Source organism: Microcebus murinus, chromosome 5, assembly GCF_040939455.1.
Source record: "Microcebus murinus isolate Inina chromosome 5, M.murinus_Inina_mat1.0, whole genome shotgun sequence".
Classification (NCBI taxonomy): Eukaryota; Metazoa; Chordata; class Mammalia; order Primates; family Cheirogaleidae; genus Microcebus; species Microcebus murinus.
In genome coordinates, this window is record NC_134108.1 from 85594876 (window position 1) to 85616996 (window position 22121).

General features: G+C 31.7%; 1 protein-coding gene across 1 annotated transcript in view; it reads left to right on the forward strand.

The window, feature by feature from the left end:
• EYS (EGF-like photoreceptor maintenance factor) overlaps positions 1-22121 on the forward strand; it is a 1642296-nt gene that overhangs the window by 712349 nt on the left and 907826 nt on the right.

The following is a 22121-nucleotide window of genomic DNA, read 5'->3' on the forward strand; positions in this document are numbered from 1 at the left end:
TTCAAATACTAATTTTATGTTTTGATTTCCCAGTTTAATCATCCTTTATTTTATAATTGTTTCACATCCCTGTCTTTCCTAAAAGTGGGCTTTGTTTTTTTCTTAAATATTGCACCAAATGATTTATAAATATTTCATATTTACAGTATAATTCTTAGCCAGAGACTCATTCGTGTACTGCTATGTCTATCTGCTAAGATCTTAACAATTTATAATAAATATTATTTGAATAATAAAAATAAATTAATCTATCACTATATTTTGAAACAGTTATTATGTATCATTTTAACTTCTTAGGAGATTAATTTATATTTCCTTTGTTCTTTATGATTATATATATATATATAATTGACTGTTCATTTGAGAATTTAGCCACTATCTGTTCAACTTATAAAATATTAATTGAATCCAGGTATTTAAAAAAAAATTCTCATGTATTTTACCTCTTTTCATTATCTTATTTTCATGTGTAACAGGCTGATGTTAAGTCAAAAATTGTTGAACAACTGTGTTTCTGTCATAATATCTTAAATTACTGACAAGTTTACAATTTGTATTTTGATACATAGTGATTTACTAACAAAGTACATCTATTATTTCCATATTTTATTAATTACTTCTTTTTACTATACTAAGGTATTCTGCCTTCTATTAAATACTACAACCACTATATTTTCTTTGTTCAATATCTAGGGTATATTTTGCCCATTTATTTATTTTGGTCCCTTTTGTATCATTTTATTTGATGTATATCTCCAGTAAGGCACACGTAGATGCCAATTTCACATGAAATCAAGACTATTAACTTTTCATTTAGCATGTGCAATGTTGATTATGATGACACTTTCATTATTTATTATACATTGCTCAATATGCCATTTTCTTTTGAGATAGACACGTGTGTGCACCCATTTGTGTGTGTTTGTGTGCATTTAAAATCGTATTGTCTTTCTTGTGTCTTTTATTTTTAAGCATTATGTAAAACAAAATTATGGTGACAACCACTGCAAGGACCCTCAGGGTTATAGCCTAGTAAATTCCTGGATTAAGTCAGCAAAAGTAAATTGAATATTTATTCCCAGTTGATACAATGTTATAAATCAAGGTTCTATACATGGAAATCCATTTTGTTCAATAAAAAAATGATCAGAGAAATAAGTGAATATAAAACTAAAAATGCACAATTTTGTAACCTGTTAGGTTTGTTAAATCCATCACTGCAAGAGCTCTTAGTTCATTTAGTGTTGCTATAACAGAACACCTGAGCTGCAAAATTTATAAAGAAAAGGAGTTTATTTGGCTCATGATTCCAATTGCTAGAAAGCTCAAAAGCATGGTGCTGACATCACTTGTCTTCTGGCCAGGGACTTGTGCTGCATCATAGCATGACAAAGAAGCAGAAGGGGAAGTTGGTATGCCAAAAACACCAAACAGGAGAGGCCACCTTGCTTTATAACAATCTGATCTCCCAGGAACTAATTTATTCCCACAAAAAGTAATCCATTCCTCAAAGAATTATGTCAGTCTCATAACAAAAAAAAAAAAAGCATAATTCTGTCTTAAAAACCTAATCACCTCTTAATGGCACCACTCCCAACATTGCTACACTGAGGATTAAGGTTCCAACATGAGTTTTGGTAGGAATACTCAAACCATAGCAAGGTCCTTTGTAACTATTTCTTTAGGGGAATGTTATTCATGGGCTAGTTAGGCTGATCTTTCTTGAAACATGAAGTCAATGGAATTCAGACTGAAGATCCCTGCTCCTCTTCCTGGCATATCCACCAGGGACAAGCATAGGAATTCGTTACTGCTACAAGGTTATTCAAGTTGCATTTAAACAAGAGCCATCTGTCTCCAAAACTTTCACTGCTGCTTCAGTATGTCAGAAAGCTCCTGAAAGTCTGTGAATGGTTAGGCTTTGAGAGGTACAGTTTCTACTGGGACTTCCACGCAGCCCTGTGTGGAGCTATCAGTATTGGCACCATGTAAAGACAGTTCTTAGATCATTCACCAATGCAAACTCATATTCTTAGATAGGAGAGTTCTTGGAGGCAGTGCTTTGCAAATTAAATCCTCATATTTGTATATTACCTACTAGTTAACCTGTGATATATTTATTTAAAATCATAATAAAATAATAATTTATTTAGAAGATGAAATGAAACTTACTATTTGAAACCTATCTTGCATTCTTCATATTTAATCAAAAAGTAGAATCTCACTCTTAAAACCCTGATAAATTAGTTTGTAATTTTCTTCTTTATGTTGATTTTGCTTCAAAGTTTACACCAAATAAGTTAAAGTTAGTGTTTCTATTCCAATTGCTAGTTTATGTGTTAATGAGCTTGCTAAGGTTTACTTGAGTTTAAGAAAATAATATTTAAGTTTAGAATCTTGTACCTTGAGGATATTTAAACTGAAGTTTTATTTTTTTATAAAAATTGCTATATTAAACATTAAAATGTTTCAGCCCTCAATGCTCTACATAATATTCTATAGGCTTGGTTTCCTATGATTTCAGGAGAGCCATTTTTCTTCCAATTAAAATCTTATTGTGAATTACATTAAATAAACAAACAAACCAAAAAGATAGAAACTCAAGTACCCTTGAAAATTGCTGGCAAATTTAAACTGCTAATGTAAAATACTTTCTTGTGTTATTAGATCAACATATTAATTTTAACTTCATACAGTATAAATTTCTTAGATGTTATCTTTGAGGATTATATGCTATTATTTTTCTTTCATCTTCATCATTGCAGAAAATAAACCAGAGAATGGCTTATTTTCATGAATGTTACATGTTATGAATTCAATTAATTTACTTCCTTCTTGGAAGCTGAAATGATTTTTAATTTCTTTAATTAACGTGTATAATATACTTATTGTAATGATTAACACAAAGAGAACTTATCATTTAATTCCTATATGATTTATCTTTGAAGTTTTATATGTTTAACCAGAATATGTGATAAGTGAGATGTTTCTCTTATTTTCCTTTTCAAGTCTGGAAAGTTTTTATTATTATTATCATTTTTTTCTTTTGCTTACAGTTGATGATTCACTCATTCGGCATTCTACTGTGGGTAGTAATATTGCTTACCTATAGTATATTATACATTTTAAAATTTGTCCTTTATGCATTTCACACTTTCAGTTTTCATATCTTTTGTGTTATTTTTTCTAAATTCTCTATTTAATTCTCAAACTTTTATCCAGTTTTCAAAATTTTTTTCATATTATTTATAATCTTTTACTTTTCAATGCAGATCAGCTTTTAACTGTCTTCCTCCATTGTAAACGTAATGCCCACCTAACAAACCATATTATTATCTTCTGTTTATTAAGCAATTTATTTCAAGAGTTCAGTCTTTTTTTTTTCAAATTCTTGTAACTGGGTTTGGCTTTGTTTTCTTCCAGAATTAAGTTGACTCAGAGTCTCAGTTACTATCATTTTTCATCCCTGCTTTATTGATCTTCGTGATTGTTACCCAGATGTCTCAGAAGACTGATTTTATATCCCAAATGTTTTGCACAGACTCTTGTTCATTGAATTATTTCTATGTTTACAAGACAGTTTTAAATGATAAACCTAATCCCTGAAATGACTTGGACAGAACCATGTGTTAATGCAGAGGCACACCTGAGAAAGCCTATTTTTACTACGTGTTAGGGGTGTTAGATCTAGGGTGAAATTGCAGAACAAATATGAGTCTGTTTAATTATCTTCTCTCCACTGTTTCAGTTTTGAATATTGGGCTTTCTAGATCAGAGGGATGTTAGATTTACAGTTTGTCAGTTGCTGATTTTTGTCATGAAAGCATTTTGTTATTTTAGATTATTTTATAACTGTAACAATGGTATATAATAAGAATACCTAGTACTTGGTTTTACCTTCCTGAAGCAATAGCTACATTTTGAAAGACATAGGTAGATTCTGAAAGAAAGAAAAGAAGAAAAGAAAGAGAGAAAGAGAGAAAGAGAGAAAGGGAGAAAGGGAGAAAGGAAGCAAAGAAAGGAAGCAAAGAAAGAAAGGAAAGAGGAAGGAAGGAAGGAAGAGGTGGGAAGGTATGGAGGAAAGAGGAAGGAAGGAAGGAAGGGAGGGGAGGAAGGTATGGAGGCAAGAGGAAGGAAGGAAGAGAGGAAGGAAAGAAGAGGAACAAATGGAGGGAGGGAGGGAAGAGGGAAAAAAAGGAAGAAACTTATGCTTGAAGTTTTTAATATGATCCTTGAGGGTAAAATGAATGAACCATTGATACACAGCTAGTTTCCTTATTACTGCCGACAAATACATAGGCAATATTACTTTGGATACTGAAATAAAATAAATTAATTAACTATTTCAAGCAAAATAAGTTAGTATTAGTTTTATATAAACAGTTACTTAGCTGTTGGGACTATAGTAACATACAATGTAAATTTATAACAATACCTAAGATGATTTCTGGAGAAGTGAAATGGCATTTGTATCCCTAAACTTATTTTTAGTAATATATGTTTAAGGCAATTAAAACTATTGTGATTAAATTTATATTATAAAGAAAGATCAATTTAACAATATACACATTTAAAAACAGAGAAGAGAATGACTAATAATTGATGAGATTTTCAAAGTATTTGCTATTTACAGACTGTATTTGTTATTTAAAACAACTGAAGATGTCATTTTCAGAAAATATAATAACTGATGATTTAATTTCTACTAGTAAAATTAAATGTATGTTTTTAATTGACTTGGTTTTATGGCTAAAGGGGATTATAGAGATTACTTCTAGTAATCAGTGATTGTGTAGATGAAGTAGCAAAGGCCTAAGGACATTTGTACTCTGTCAGCCACCTAAAAGTCACCATCAGCGGAAAAGTCAATGCTAGAATGCAATGTATTGTTCATGTATTTTTATTACAGTAATTTTGATTTAAAATACAAAAGAAATATATACTTATGTGTATATATACGATAAAAAGAGAAGAAACATATATAGTCAGATATCATGACTATTCTCTAGTTGCAGTTAAACATCTCTTTTGTACTTTATATCCTGGTGTAAAGTTTGAAGACATTAACGACTTTGTTCACTTTAATAATAGCTGCTTTCCGAAGTTCATAAGTATTATTAACCATGTGTAACAGTTTAATAGCATTTTAATGCATGCAAGTTTTATTAAACCATAAAAACTATGTTGAAATTACACTAAAATCCAAATTAGACTCACATAGTACAGGGCTATAGAAATAAGTAAAAACATTACACATAACTTTTTTGTTTCTCCCTCTGGGACCATGTAGATTATAAAGAATATAGCAAATGATTTATAAAACAAAGCATTGGGACATAAAGGTAGTGGGTTTTGTTTTTGTTTTTAATATGTGAAATCCCGTTCCAGGCAATTTTTTTTCATGATGTTCTCTGCCTTTGCCTTTGCAGAGTGCCTTTCCAACCTCATGGTATTCCCAACTTTCAGTTGCAAATCTTCATTTAATCTGATATAATTTTTTTTCAGGGTGATTCTCCTTGATAACTTCCTCCATATTATCGAAGTATTTCATATTCTTGCCCTTCTCATTTATCTAAGCTTCATTACTCTTTCTGCCCTGAACTGAGGATAATTAGTTCACGCTATTAATACATTATGTTAAAAGATCGGTTAGCTTAATGTTTGATTCCTGCTATTGTTACATTTCCTATTCAAAAGATTTTAAGAAAATTGGTAAAAAAAAAAAAATAATTTACTTTTAATTATAGGATTTCAGCATCCACAATATATTGTTAAGGAAGAATAGATGCTATTTCCTTGTATACTTTATAGAAAAATCAAGAATAGCTTTAGAGAAGTTAGGTAACTTATGATGGTTACAGGGTAAAAATATTGATTCTATAATAACCCATTTTCAACAATCATGAATCAACTTTTCTACAAGTTAATTGGTTTTATAACTTGGAATAAGATGTTGGCATTTTAGGTCAGGGATGGACGCTTATGGCTGTAATCCTAGCACTCTGAAAGTTTGAGGCAGGAGAATCACTTGAAGTTGGGATTCAAGACCAGCCTGGGCAAGAGCAAGAGTCTGTCTGTACTAAAAATAGAAAAATTAGCCAGGCATTGGCACGCATGCCTATAGTCCAAGCTACTCAGAAGGCTGAGGCAGAAGATTGCTTGAGCCCAGGAATTTGAGGTTGTAGTGAGTTATGATGGCACCACTGCACTCTAGCCGAGATGACAGGGCAAGATTCTGCCTCAAAAATAAAATAAAAAATGTTGGTATTTTAATAGCCATAGTTAGGTGACTTTTCATTGCATAGAGATTATGTTTCCAAAAATATGAAATAGACTTTGTAATACTCTAAATTTACTACTTTTTTCCTTTCTAAGAAAAACAAATTGCATTCTTTTACCTTCTAAAATATTGCAAGGGATAGGATAATAAGCAATACTCACTTTCCTTAATAGCTCTACTATATGGACATCATCTTTATTATCTTAGCACATTACTTTAGAACATGAGGAGACTCAAATTTAAAATGTGAGCTTATGCAAAAGAATGAAACAGAACCCCTGTCTCTTGCAATATGCAAAAATTAACTCAAGATGAATAAAAGACTTAAATGTAAGCCATGGAACCATAAAAATTCTAGAAGAAAATGTAGGAAAAACTCTTCTAGACATTGGTCTCAGCCAAGAATTTGTGACTAAGACCCCTAAGGTAAATACAACTATTAAAATAAATAAATGGGACTTGATTAAATTAAAAAGGTCTTGCACAGTAAAGGGAATAATCAACAGAGTAAATAGACAAACTACAGAATGGGAGAAAATATTCTCTAACTGTACATCTGATAAAAGGGTTAATGTTCAGAATCTACAATGAATTCAAACAAATCAGCAAGAAAAAAACAAACCCATTTAAAAAGTGGGCAAAAGACAAGAACAGAAGTGTTTCAAAAGAAGATAGACGAATGTCCAACAAACATTTGGAGAAATACTCTACATCCCTAATCATCAGAGAAATGCAAATTAAAACCACAATGAGATACCACCTTACCCCTGTCAGAATAGTCATTATTAAATAGTCCAGAAATAATAGATGTGTACATGGATGCAGAAAGGAACAATTATACATTGTTAGTGGGACTGCAAATTAGTACACCCACTGTGGGAAATAGTATGGAGATTACTCAAAGAAATAAATTTGGACTCACTATTCTATCCAGTGATACCACTACTGGGTATCTACCCAAAGGAAATGAATTCATTTTATCAAGAAGTCATCTGCACTTGACCATATATATATATATACACACACACCCCATGGAATACTGTTCAGCCATAAAAAGAAATGATATATTGTCTTTTGCAGCAACTTGGATAGCACTAGAGATGATGATCCTATGTGAAGTATCTCAAGAATGGAAAAACAAACACCTCGTGTACTCTTTAATAATTGGGAGCTAATCCATGAGCATCCATGGGCACAGAGAGATGTAAAAGTCATTAGAAATCAAGAAGTGGGGGAAGAAAGGAGGAGGGGAGAGGTAAAAACCTATCTATTGGGTATAATGAGCACTATTCAGGTGATGGGTACACTAGAAGCCCCATCATTATAAAAGGTTTTCATATAACAAAAACCTTTGCATCACTTTAATATTTTGAAATAAAAAATAAAATGTGAGCCTATTTTGGTCATATATATAAATTATTAATAATTATGATGTAATTTAAAATGTAAATTTTATTCATCAAATTGTTAGGACTTTTGCTATATTAAATGTAGAATTCTATTTCCTTATTTATTTCTATTTCATTTTATGATAATGAGAAAACCAGATGATCGTCTAACTTAATCACAACTTTCACAAGTCTTATAATTACTCACTAAATATTTTTCTTTTTTCATGCTTTATTATTTTATAGGTAAATAAATAGAAATATTAATATATTATCATTGGTGAGAATTTCATTATAGTTTGCCTTTCAAAATTTCTGGCAATAACTCATGATCAAAGCACTACTTTATAAAAGATAAACCTAGATTATTTTAGAGATAAAAGCAATGCCAAATACATGAAAGTAAATTGTGTATTTTATGGCAAATCCAAAGAAAAATGTTTATGTGTTAAATTAAAAATTGAGTAACAGAGAAAGCCTGTTTATTCAATATAATATATTTGATTCTATAAAATATACATAGTATTTACTCAATAGCAAGAATTTTAGATATATGAGTCTTTAGATATATGAGTCTTTATTCTATTTGGGATACAATTAAGGTAATTTTATTACCATATACAGAAAATAAAATAATACCACTCTCATTTAATCCACCAAATACACTCATACTATAGAGCATTACTAATGTACACTTATACAATTGCAATGAAAATTGGTAATTGCTTTATTTTTTAGACAAATAACTGATTTCAAAATAAGGTTAGAATTTGGAAAAAAGTTAATTTCATGGTTAATCTGACTGATTATTATATAATTTAATTCAGGAAATATTTCTTGTATATTTCAAGGTAGTTTTGTACAAACTACCTTGTACAAAACAATACCCTTGAAGTTGGAACCTCAATATTGAGAAATCAAAGCCCCTCTATATTTCCTTATATAAATTCCAGCAAATTATACAGATTTTATTGGAAGATAACATGTATATGATAGATTTTTATAGGGTGGTTGTGTCACTTCAAAATTACAAGTTAGTTTTAATCTCAAATCATAAATGTGTGAATTATTTGTGCATATTAAAATATCTTCACAAATAGTTAGCAAAAATGATAAATATACACATATACTCAAATTCCTTTCCTTAGGATGAAGTAGAAATAGTATTAGATGGGTTAAAGTGTCTTTATCATGTATATGTGGTTTTGGTATGTCATCAGATTCAAAGAAGCCAAAAAAGAGCATATAAGATGAGAAAATAAGTAACATAAGATTCCGTATTTCTTGGAACCAAAGGGAGAAAGATAGAAAACTGTATTAAAGAGATTTGTGACACTGATAATTCTGGATTTATGGTGGTCTGTCAGCCATAATTGCCATATAGTTAATGAGTTTGGTGGTTTTCTGCAGTAAGATGAGGGAAATAGTAAAAAATGTTCACCATTTAAGTGTTGGTAAGAATAAAAGTGAATTGGAATTGTTATATATCACACTTCTTTTAATTGTCTTCATACAGTGTGAAAATAAGTAAAAATTGATGGGCAGTTCTATGTTCTACTGACTTCAAAATTAACTATGTAACACTTTGCCAATTCCCATAAAAGTTCATCTTTAGTAGTACTAAACAAGTAATTCCAAGTAGACTATTTTTCTAAAGGCAGAGTTTAAAATATTTTAATTGATAAACATCAAGGCTGCCTCAATGAAAATTTGATGACTTTAATAAATAACCACACTATTATTTCAGTAAATCAGATATACCAAGATCATTTAGCCAAAATTTTTGTGAATCAGTCTAATCTCAGTAGCCTTTCACTAAGAGGTAGGTAGGTAGATAGGTAGATAGATAGATAAAATCTTTCTACATAAAACAAACTGGCATCTAACTGATTTTTAACTAGGGAGCTCATTAGTAGCCTTAGTCTTTTGATAGTTGGTTATTAATAGAGAATAAGCAGAGAAGGAGTGATGTTAAAAAGTAACTTATCTGTGTACTTCAATTTTTAAGTAATAGCTTAAATAAGTTACATAAAAATAAAACATAAATGAAGAAGTAGCAATTAATTTTACAAGTTAGGATAAAATAAGTTTCTCTTCTTATTTTTATTATTGCAGTAGGTTCTTAGCCATCTTATAGCATTTATAGAAGGTCTCCCTCATGTGAAAAGAGAAAGTTTATAGGAAAGAGCAAGGTTTATAGAAATAGTGAGAATTACACTCAAAGCTCTTGTTCAGTCACTGTGTAACTTTGAACAAGTCAATTAACCTCTCTTAACCTTAGTTTTTTATTTATTAAATAGTATGGTATGATGCCAACCTAATCAGACTGTGGCTAGGGTTTCATGAGATAGATGTAGATAAGTTATATGGAGGACTTTTTAGCAACTAGTTGAGAGAGGTAAAGTACATTTCTTTGTACCCCTTCCACATCATGCAGTGTAGATGTCGTAATTATAAATCTGTGTCGTAATTATAAAATAGAATAAAATCTGTGTTGTAATTATAAAATAGAATAAAAATATTATATTGTGCTATTCTTTGTATTCTTTTCAATCGTTGATGTAGTTCTGACATATGTATTAGTCTTTTTATTTTAAGAAAAAGAATTCTAATATAATATATACACAAGGAATTGAAAAAAAGAACACATTATGGCTAAATTGCTGTAGAATGTTTGATTAACCAACAAAAATAAAAATTTATACAGTCAATTTCAACCCAGAATATGTAGCAATTTCACCAGGTCTTTTCTTTCTTTTTAAAATTTGATACATACAAAAGCATATGTTAAAATATAAGTAAATAACTTTGAGTATGAGACATTTCATTTCTTTTATGATCTCTGTAGGATATGCTCTGAATGAATTGATAAAAAATGCATTTTACCAGTACATATAATTTAGCAACTCCTGGTGTGGTTTTTAATCTGTGCTTGAGTTGTGAAGCAGGGAGAATAACATAGTTTAACATTTTTTTGCTTCAAAAGTATATTTTTGTTCGATTATTTTGGTTCTTAATACCTGTCCTATATGAAAAACAACTGTATGGAAATTTGCAGAATGCAAATGTGCCATTATTCAATCCCTTTGACTACAGCCTGGAAGCAAACAATTAGACTAAAATAATAATAATAATAATAATAATAATAATGGGATCAGATACGAAAAAAAAAACTAAAAACATTTTCATGTCGCTCTTATAACATTTTTGGTTTGCTTCAATGGTTTAAGTGAGTTTTTTAAAAAGTTATAACTTGTCCACAATAAAAGCCAGTGTCAGAATTTGATCTCTACCTACCTTATTGGATAGAATTAAACTTTAATGCCGCATTCTGGAATCTAGGTTGATAGTACTTTTTCATCAAAGACATTGGGCAGTAAGGAAAGAAAAAAAAATTGCTCATGCTTCTTATTGTCAGTGGAATTACTGTATCTCTGCAGGTCAGGGCATCAGTACATTTGCAGCATACTTTAGTTCTTTAGCAATACCTTTTGTAGACCAATTTATACAGCTGAAAACTCTTCTTGCCTTCCAATTTTAAAAGTATGATTTTAATTTCTTTTTATCCATAAAAGTTTTCCAAGACTCTTCCAAATATTTTAGGTCCAGAACTATAAACCTGATAATGAGATTTTTGAAGATAAAGGGATCATTTAATAAGTAACTTAAACTAAAAGATCAATGCATTTGTATATATGTGTGTATGTGTGTACTTTTGGATATGTGTGTATTTGTGGATATATGTGTGCAGAGAGAGAAAGAGAGAATATTATTATTTCACATTTCTTTAGAAATAGAAAGACATTAACTTTACTTACTCTGAAAAAATGCAGACTAAACTATCCAATTATACATTATTTATGTGGGTATATAGATATTTGAATATATGAAAAAAATAAAATTGCAAATATTTCCCTTGCCTCTTATAACATTTTTGGTTTTGTTTTGAGATTATATATACATATATATATATATATATAAAACATATATTCAGAATAACACAGGTTTATATTTCATCATATATGGCCTACTCTACATAAATACATTTTTCAAATTAATTAACTCAAGTGTTTATTCAACAAACACTTATTAGGTGCTTTCAACTCAGCATATACTAAAGGCAGAGAACCAAATTAGATAAATCTCTCAAATGAATAAGCTCACAGTCTGTTAATGAAACCTGTTAGCAAATGTAACAGAGTGTTTAGGAATGATGTACTAGAAATACATAAAGCTTTGATGAAGGAATAAAGCAGAAAGTAACCTACTGTATTTTGAGGAATCTTGAAAGATCTTGAAGAATCTTTCAACAGGGATGTCCTTTGACCTCGGTCTCAAAAGATGAGCTTATCATATTGATTTATTATCAAAGCAGCAGGAATAAAAAAATAAACAAAAAAAGATGAGATTTAGTACATTAAAAAGATGTCATTGTCACTTACATAAAAAATGTAATAGAAGTAAAACAAAACAGGGTTGGTGGGGTACAATGAAGCCAGACCCTAAAGAGACATATAAAAGATGATTATGGAACTGATGGACTTAATTTTGTAAAAAATTAACAAAGGAGAGTCCTTTGAAGGCTTGTAAGCAAGGGAGTCAAATAGTTAAATTTGTATTTTAGAAAAATAAATTTGGGGAGTGATTTATCTTGTTAAAGAGATAAAGTGACCAAGGAAAGAGGGACATGAGTCCAGCAGAAATAGTGACACAGGATAAGACAGGATATGATTAAGAAGGATTTGGGAAGTAAAAATAAAAGATTTGCTATTGATTAAATGAATAGAATGAAGAGTCAAGATGGCTACTCTTTTAAGCTGGGATGATTGTATGGATTCAAATGCAAAAATGTCCTAAGCATTTATGTAATAAATCATTGTCTCCAGTCCAAGTGGGAAAACATCCTCAGTCTCCTAGCTTAGTGACCATTTATCCCAAATAATTTTAACTTAAACGATGTGAAAACAAAACAAAACAAAACAAAAGAACCCAGCCAGAAGGAATCCTAAAACTAATTCTGCTCTGTTGACCTAGGGACACAGTAAGTTTTAGAATTTGGATGAATAGAATTATTATACATGGATAATGTGATGTTACTCACATATGCATTTTTCTTCCTCTTATCTTTATTTAGGTTAATCTAATCACATTTCAAGAAATAAAATAAAAACTTACATAACTTAAAACACATGGAAAAGACTCTCTAGATCTATAAATAGCTTATTTTAAAACATGCTTTTTGGTATCTCATAAGCTTCTTATATCCCTATGATTAAAACTATTCATCAAGTCATTAATTATGTTTTAACATCTTTATGAAAAAGGAGATAAAGACTCCTGAAAATTCTTAGGGATATATGAGTACATAATTTCAGAATTCATAAATTTAATGGAGTAATTGATGAGTTAACCACTTTTTTATATTCTAAGTTAAATACTACACAGGCAAATGTGGGTGTGACAAGATTTCCCTTTGATGCTTATAAAGAAATTAACTTTAAAGAAGTGATTTTCTTTTGAATTTGGGGATTTCCAATATTTATCTGTAATTTGATATCAATGTAATTATAAATAATATAATGAATGAAAAAATAACCTTAATGATATGCATATATGTTTGGTTTATTCACAAAATGTATGTAATATATAAGATGTTAAATAGTATCCTTTATTTAATCCCTCTGTTGAGAACATAATAAGTTAAGCAAGCAGGTGTTATATGGTTATTGAAAAAGTTCTCCTTTTTAAAAAATTTGAATGCCATCTGGCTTATTGGCAACATGAATAGACAGTACATTTGTATATTTAGCAATCTCATGGGTCTAGTGCTTATTTAAGATTTACATGGAGGATTAAGAGATTCAAGTAATTTATCCAGTTACCATAGTTTAAAACTATTTAAAATGTCTTTTAAAAATTATTTATAGGAAATAAAGACAAATTATTGTCACCTTTAATTTTATAAATATAAGCCTATGCTCAGAAAAAAAATGTAGGTAAGCTTTATCTCCTACAGTTGGTCAACCAGGTAATATGTTAGTATATGAGATGTTAAATATACCATTTTTGTCTTTATTTATTTTAGGGCATAATATTAGCATGTTTTAGAAAAACAGCAATACTGGAAAAACTAAGTATTTCTCTGAAAACTCACCCATTGAATTTCAAACTGTGAACATTAATTTCTTATCTTTAAACTGGAAACCCTTCATGGAGGTCAATTCTTTGTCAATTCTTGCTGTAAGTTTAATATTTGATTCAGCTCTCCTACACTCAAAGATTAAAGCTATTCTTATGATCATATTCACTTTGCTTTCTTTTTTCGTATCTGATCCCATTATTATTATTATTATTATTATTTTAGTCTAATTGTTTGCTTCCAGACTCTGTGTAACACGTATCACATTTTGGTTATTTGAAAGGTAGAAGTGGCTGATATTGATTGACCTAATTAGGATTTGCTAGGCAGGAACTGAACTCCATCAGACTTCTCTCCTTGTTTCATATTCCACAATGTTTTGGAGAAGTGGATGTGTTTGTGCCTATCATGGAGAGTATTGTCAACAACAGTGTAACTAGTGTGAATTTCCCTTTAGCACATCCCAGTGAAAAGAAATACTATATTACTTAATTTCTCTAACTAAACACCAACTTCTAGATCATAAGGATGGTGTTAAGTTTGAACTTCAGTAATATGTTTTGGTATCTTTCATATATCCTTGGACCACACGAAAATACCTTAAATGGTGTCTAAGATATACAGAAGGCCTCTTCATTTTAGTACATATGTTCATAGTCAAGTCTATATCATTAATTTGAGAAGAGACAGTTCTGCTTTCTGGCTCAGGTTGCAGTGCTAGATAAGATTTAGAAATCTGTACACCTCAGAATACAGCTTCTGTATATAGCAGGCTGCTGTTTCCTTCTGGGGTTCTGCTATTTCTCCAGCAAAATTGGAGAAAGTAAAAGCAGTCCCTATTATTTTCAGAACCTAAAACTCAGTTTTATGTCAAGTAATTTGGGGGTCACACTAGATCTTTTTAAGTAATTGAATACCCTACCAAATCTCTAACTTCTCTCTCCTACTCCTGCAGGAGTGTTTCACATTCTCTCTCCATAATGGACTTTTAGAAACACATTGCTGGTCTCTTCTTCCTGGAAGTAGCTGTAGGAAAGCAATCAGTCAGATATTTCCTTCCTATCTGTTCTGTGACCCTTCTCCATAAACCTATGAGTCTCTTAAAGAATGGCTTATCCCAGAAACCCCATATAAATTTGGTTCATTGAGTGGATTTCAGAGGTAATTTTGTTCACATAAAATACACAGTCTTCCATTGTGGGGCAAGGTATCAAAACCATTTGACTCAAATATAGTATGAATTTTCAGAAGCAATTTTAGTCCCTTTTATTTCATAAGTGAATTTATATCATCCAGACATATGCTTTTTCACTTTTGTTTTATTTTGTTTATTGTGTAAGCATTCTTAATCACTTTACTTTCAGCATAGATTAGTAGTGTATTCCAAATAAGTAGTTACTTCTGAGAGTCCAGACTTATCCTTCCTTGTATGCCAGTCCTGCAACTGAGTCAGCAATCTTTTCTCAAAATCATTTTTCTTCAAATAAATTCTAGAGATCTTGTAACATTGTGCCTATAATTAAAAATACTGTGTTTTATGCTTAAAAATTTGTTTAAAAGGTAGATCTCATGTTGAATGTTCTTACCACAATAAAAACAGGAAAAAAGGAAAAAAGATGGAAAAATATTTTTTTATAAATATGTCTGTAAAAAATTTTTTACAAAAATTACAACTTACATAGTAAAACAAGTGAAAAAGGAGAAATTTATTATAGTGGTTAGATGCCAACTATGAGTAACAACATTCACTAGAATATTTACTCCTGATATTCAAGCCATTGAACTTAAGAGCATAAATAAGATGAAAGGTAGCTATCAAATGTAATGTATTTTTGATCAGATCTAATATGGGATCTGGTTACATCTGCAACAGCTAATTTATAACCTGCTATTAAAAGCACATTTAGGCAAATCATCAAATATGCATTTGAGTACTGTTTCAGCTGCTTAAGGTGCTCAATGTTTTTATATTCCTTAAGATCCTCCACAATAGCATATTCCCAAAGACTACAGAATATCATTTCTCCCAAGTCATAGTTAGTTCTTGAAATTTTATATGAATGTATCAAGTTCTTTCATTTTTAATTTGCAAATATTTTATAGCATATAATTTACCCAAAATAAGTACTAAGATAAAGCTAAAATATATATATAAGTAGAATTAATTCTATTACACTGGTAAATATAAGGTTTACGCCAGTTATGTAGTAATTTTCCAGTAAAGAAGCATTTTGTTCTTGGAGTCTTTATATTTTATTTATTCTCAAAACTAGTACAAGGAGGAGGCTTTCTTTCTAAAGTCATGCAATTATAAGTAGCAACGCAAATGTAGAAAGATGATTCTGACTCATTTATTAGCTAAGCGATTTTCATATATCAGTTTTGAAATATGCACAAAACAAATTTGTGTTTTGGTATAATTACAGGTACCTATATATCCTGGATATGGAGAGATATTTGAAAAATCAACTCTAAAGATTTAGGTCATAATTGCTCAATATATTCCTGTAATGTTATTAATATATAATAGAAAGAGAGAGACAGAGAAAGAGAGAAATAATAGAGATAGAGATAAAAGAGAAAGAGGGGAACAGAGAGAGAGAGAGAAATCCTTTAGAAACCCATTCTTATTCTAAAGTCTACAACATAATAGCTGACTATGCCAAACAAATAAATAAATTCTTTGCACAAGTATACATGCTGTTTTTGATGCATTAAAAACAGATTTATCTCTCTAAAATATTTTAATTTCCCTGAATTTTGGAACTTTAGATTTCAACCTATAACTCTTATCTTTTGTCAATTTATCAAAAGCAATTTATCTCACCCTAGAACTAAAAATTAATGTTAAGCCTAAAATTAACTCATCGTATTTTGGTACTGCTTAACTTTAGATAAGAGCTAACTCTTATTTCCTTGATACTGTTTTTTGAATGCAGGCCCATGAACATATACTTGGTGTCCAAAACTTCTCCACAATAAAAAGCTTAATTTTATATTTTAATATTTATCAATATCTAAGAAAAAGTATTTCCTGGTTATTTGGATTGTGAATATATAATCCAAGTACCCACACAATATTCTGGCTTACATACAGATTTCTTTTTACCCTCACATACTACCCTAGTGATACTATGCTCATCATCAGATATATTCACCTGACATCATGCCATAACAGTATGAGTAAAAATTTCTTAGTAATTTGAATACAAAAAAGTGCAAGAAAATTGATTTGTTTTAAGGCAAAAGAGTAAACAGACAGGCCAAGTCATCAGAACCTGTACCATGTTGTCAAGAATCATGGGAATGCAGTGAGCAGTGGGTTTTTATTCAAAAAGAATGTTTGGACTACATAAAATGACTGTTAATTTAAACTTTATTAGTTTTGTAGTTCTGTGAGTACTATATCAAAATGTTGCTATGGTCATATAATTCCATAAAAACTATAAGTATATAGAGTTAATGTAATGTTTTATGTTTATTCTTATTTAAAATAATTCAGTGCAATAAGGTGGAACATACGAATATTGTTTCCCTTAAAATATATCTCAAGCTTCAGAGACCTTGAATTAGGTATTTGAAGCAATTAATTAGTCATTAGTCCATATTTTTTATACAGGTTTAAGATTATTTTAAACAGAAAATAAGACAACAAATGGTTGTAGTTTCTGCCAACAATTAATTCATCATTAATTCAACGTAGCAGATTGTCTTTTTCTAGATTTGCTCTTTGGTTACACATTCCTATCTGAATAACTGCTGAAATGTAGGTACAATTTTAAATAACTCATGAAAACCTTGCTTTTTATAGTAGATTCCTTTCATGTCATGAAGTTTCCTCTTACAATTTTGGGATATTTCTCTCTATTAACAAGAAGTAAAAAATATTTATGATACATACTGCTTGATGCCATTTCTGTATGAATAATGTGCAGAAATAGTAAATTTCAGGTCTTCATGAATGAACGCCTAATATGTGTGTTTGTGTATATTAATTTCAACAACAATTATTTACCAACTTTAAAACCATTGACCAGTATGTACTTTCATTTTCTTCTTATGGAGTGACATTTGGAGGCTTTTGTAGGACTTATAAATATTATATACTTTTCATGGTCTTGGGCTAAAATGTACTAGCTACATTATATTTCTTTTCTGCACATTATCCAAAACAATGAGCTGTGATGAAAGGAGAATGAGAAAAGCTATAATCCATGCAAACACTCCTTAGTGTTTCATTTACAGGAAAGGAGAGATATAACATAAAGAGAATAAGTAGAAACCGATGTTTTCAGCATGTAAAAAAACTGCATGTAAAATATTGTTCATAATTTTGCAAATGAAATCTAAAATATAACTTAGAAGATGTTTTTAAATTGTGTAGATATGCCACTTTCTTCTCCATTTTCATTCTTCTATTAAGCGAAAGACTAAATAAATAAATAAAAAGGGATAATAAGGGGAAAATAAGCTGCTGAATAATGTGCCATCCTGTTCTTCCTTTGCTCTTCAAAAAGATACCAGTAGCAATTGTATATATGAAATGATAACGCTTTTAAAAGTTAAGCTTTACATAGCAGTAAGAAACAGTTGAGAATAAAATGTAATCGTGTTCTTATTTCCTTTGTCTACATTTTGCCTTAGTGAAACTGAAGTGGGATGATTTCACTCTGTTGTTTAAAATCTATAATGAAGGGTCTATTGCAATTTGTCTTGGTTTTAGTGTCACAAAACCTTTATTAGAAAATCTCACTGAATGCATTCCTTTCTAGTATGCGTGTCTGGCATGAAAAACGGTCAATAAGAAAATATTTATTACCTTCTTTTCAGTATCTTATCAGGAGATTGCTAATTGATGATTAGGAGTGGCTATATTTTTCTTCTGGATGTCTTTTGATTGATGTAAATTTGAATGTATTACATTTAATTTGGTCATAATTTAAAACCATAAATATATTTTAATACTCTTGAAATTGAAAAGATATTTAAGAGCCATATTCTATTTTTTATGTCACATTTAATAGTTTTTGGTAACTATAAACACACATTCTGTTCTTTTTCTTTTATTTGTTTTCACTTATAAAACCTATGAAACAGAGTGAAAAGACCTTCTTTAGTCTCTTCCAGAAGATAAACATTTTCTTAAAAAGATCTAGTGAGAAAATTAGTGTGATATATATCATTCGTTGGTGAGTTTTTGTAAGAATTTGTTAGTTGTATCTTTCTCATTAAAAAAAAAAAAAAAAAGGACAACTCAAATGACAGGTTGTTTCTTGAGGATAGGGCACCAGGCTCCCAGCCCCCCAGGGCCAATTCCCACCCCACAGACCTGAGCTGGGATGGAAGGTACCATATTGCTTCTCTACCGACCATATGCCTTTGCCCTCCTTAGGGGGCTTCACCTCCTCAGGTTTCATCTTGCTTATTCCTGCAGACATTTTCCAACTATAGCCCAGACTGCAGGAACCACAGAGATCCAGTGGGTCCTGGGTAACCTGCATGATTCTGGGCAGGTGGCTTTCTAGAGTGAGGAATGGGCATGACCAGAGTGCTAGCTTTCCTCCATGCAGACTCTTTTCCTTTCCTTTCCCTCTCCCATTCATGGCTGCTGAGAGAGACAATTGAGCCACCACACCATGGCTTCCACAGAGAGTGGGGTTCAGACCTTTCCTCTTGGGGTCCTGCAGTAGACTGAGGAGTACTCAGACTGTGAGATTCCTGACTGTCACTTTTTTCTGGTGCTGTTTGCTAGGCAAATCCATCAGAGTGGGGCATGCTCCTAGGCAGAGAGAGGGACATCGAACCTGCTTAGGCATCCTGTGGACAATTTGGCACCAGTGCTCTTCTCCTTGGAATGGGCGGGGATTGATCCTTGGGGGCCCAGGGACCTACAGGCCAGATCCTGTAGCCCTGGGTCTCAATTGCATTGCTCAAGGGCAAGGAGGACAAATTTGCAAATTAGTCTTGAGAAGCAAGGGATCCCACATGGGCAGATCAGGGAGGGGAGTGCAATGTGGATCCTAGCTGAAGTGTACTTATAAGGCACCCCTCCCTCCACAGGAGGACCATGCTCTCAGTTCAGGACAGGAACCTAGGCTGGAAATTTCCTGGCATGCATAACAGTCATGGGAAAGCCTGGCTGGCTTGAACTCCTGCCTGCCACAAGACACCAAGGTGGAAAACCTTGGAGCAGGGTAGGGTAGAGAAGAGCAAAGCCTGTCCCAGACTTCCAGACTGTCAATCTCAGATGACCTTGCCACCACAAGAAGACTTCCTATTTGGGTGAGGCCACTATAGCCCCTCCTAGGTGGCTTTGCTCAGAAGCTGGGAGCAGACCTTTGACCACTGCTGAAACAGATATCATGCCAACATTTATGGAGCCTGAGGGTAAGCTCCCCTAACCCAGCCCTGCCCAGCTACACTCCACTACCCATCTCTGCTGTGGCAGAAAATTAGTACTCACCTAAAGTTCCAAGACCCCACCCACCACCTGGGACATTTCAGTGCTTCTCATGAGGGACTAGAGCCAGTCACAGGACTCAAAAATAACATTGCAGCTTGATTCTTCTGACAAGTGTCACCTACTAACAGGAAGGTCAGTTTGTACACCCTTTGCAGCATTTTCACTCTGAGAGGTGGCTCAGAGTCAGAGTATAAAGTGTTTTGTGTGCATTCCTAAGCAGTTTGGAAATTATTCTAAGGAATTAGAGAAATTGTTTGAAACATTTTAAAGAGTATAATGAATCATCTTTATATTTTAGAAAGATAAATACATTTGTTACCGTTAAAGAATGGAATTGTATAGAGCAAGATTGGAAATTAACTCAGGTCAAATAATACAGTGGTTTGAAATTAGATAGGAGCATAGGGAATGGAGATTAGCAAGCTGACTGGAAATACATTCCTGTGTTTGAATTGAAGATGTTGTTGAACAGGAGGAATGAATGAAAGACTGACAATTGTGGTTATTTTTCGAGGTGACTTATGGACTTTTGGGTGCACATTGTAGATAGTAGATTAAACACATATCTTTAGCACCAAAAACTCCACAAACACTACTCTTAATAAAATAACTATTAAAATGGGTTTTTTTAGAAAACATAATCCCATAAAGCAAAGAGACAAGGACAGGAAGTCACAAGAGAAAAGGTATTAATTGAATGATTTGTAATTTACTTTGTAGACAAGAGGAGTAAGTGACTATAGGGAAAAAAAACTAAGAGGAAGTCAAACTGCCATTAATGAACCTTTACAAATATGAAGACCTGGAGGCACTTGCTACCTGTGAAGTCCAGGTTGCAGAAGGAGCTGAAACAGGAAGGCTCTGGAATATCACTATCAGAACCATTTAGACACCTGGATACATTAGCCCCTCCCCACCCCAAATGCAAGCATTGTTATTTCCTCTACCTCTGTTTCACCTGGTATGAATTCACATGAACACCTAGGCAGATTATTGACAGTTTTCAATAATCCCCTGGAATTTTAAATTTTAAACTCCCCCCACCCCTGAAAGTTTAAAACAAAAGGCATTTGGAATTGTGAACAGTAGACACTACTAAAGCTGGGAGTGCTATGCTGAGAGTATTGAAAATTGTGAAGTTCCATACCCCTGTTCCTAATTAGCTGCTGGATCACGGGCACTCAAGCTCATAATTTCCAGGTCACAGGTAAGACCAGCCCTGCCTCCCTCCCTGTGGAAGGAGATATTAACTGTTGGAGATATTAACGAAACACCCAGATCCTTCCTGATACCTTAATCTCTACCTTAAAATTATGAAAATCACAAAAAAACTTCCAATTTGATATTTAGTGCCTCACTCTTAAGTAAAAGTAGATAGACAGGGATCACTAGACCTCTAGGTAAGTCTCCTAACATAAAAGGGATCAAACAAAGGAATGTTAAAGAGGAACTCAGAAAAATAGGCAACACAGGAAGCAGAATAAGCTTCAAAAATATAATTAATATACTCAGCAAGATAAATAGCATATTCATCCATTTAAAACAATAGTTACAAAGGAGCATGGTATAAAAATGAAACTCAAATAACAGAAAAAGAGCTTTTCTCAACTAAAAGCAAAAAGGAGAAATTGAAAATTAAAGGCAAAGCTTGAAAGAGAAAATTAGTTTCCCAGAAAGCATATCCCTCCCCCAAAGAAAAATCACATAGATGTAAAGTGAGAGGATAAGATGAGAAAATTAATAAAACCTTCCTAGTCCAACATCTGATTCTTAATGCTTTCAGAAAGAGATTAACAGGGAGGAGGAAGTGATAAAGAAATAACTCCAATATCATAACTTTCCCAGAACTAA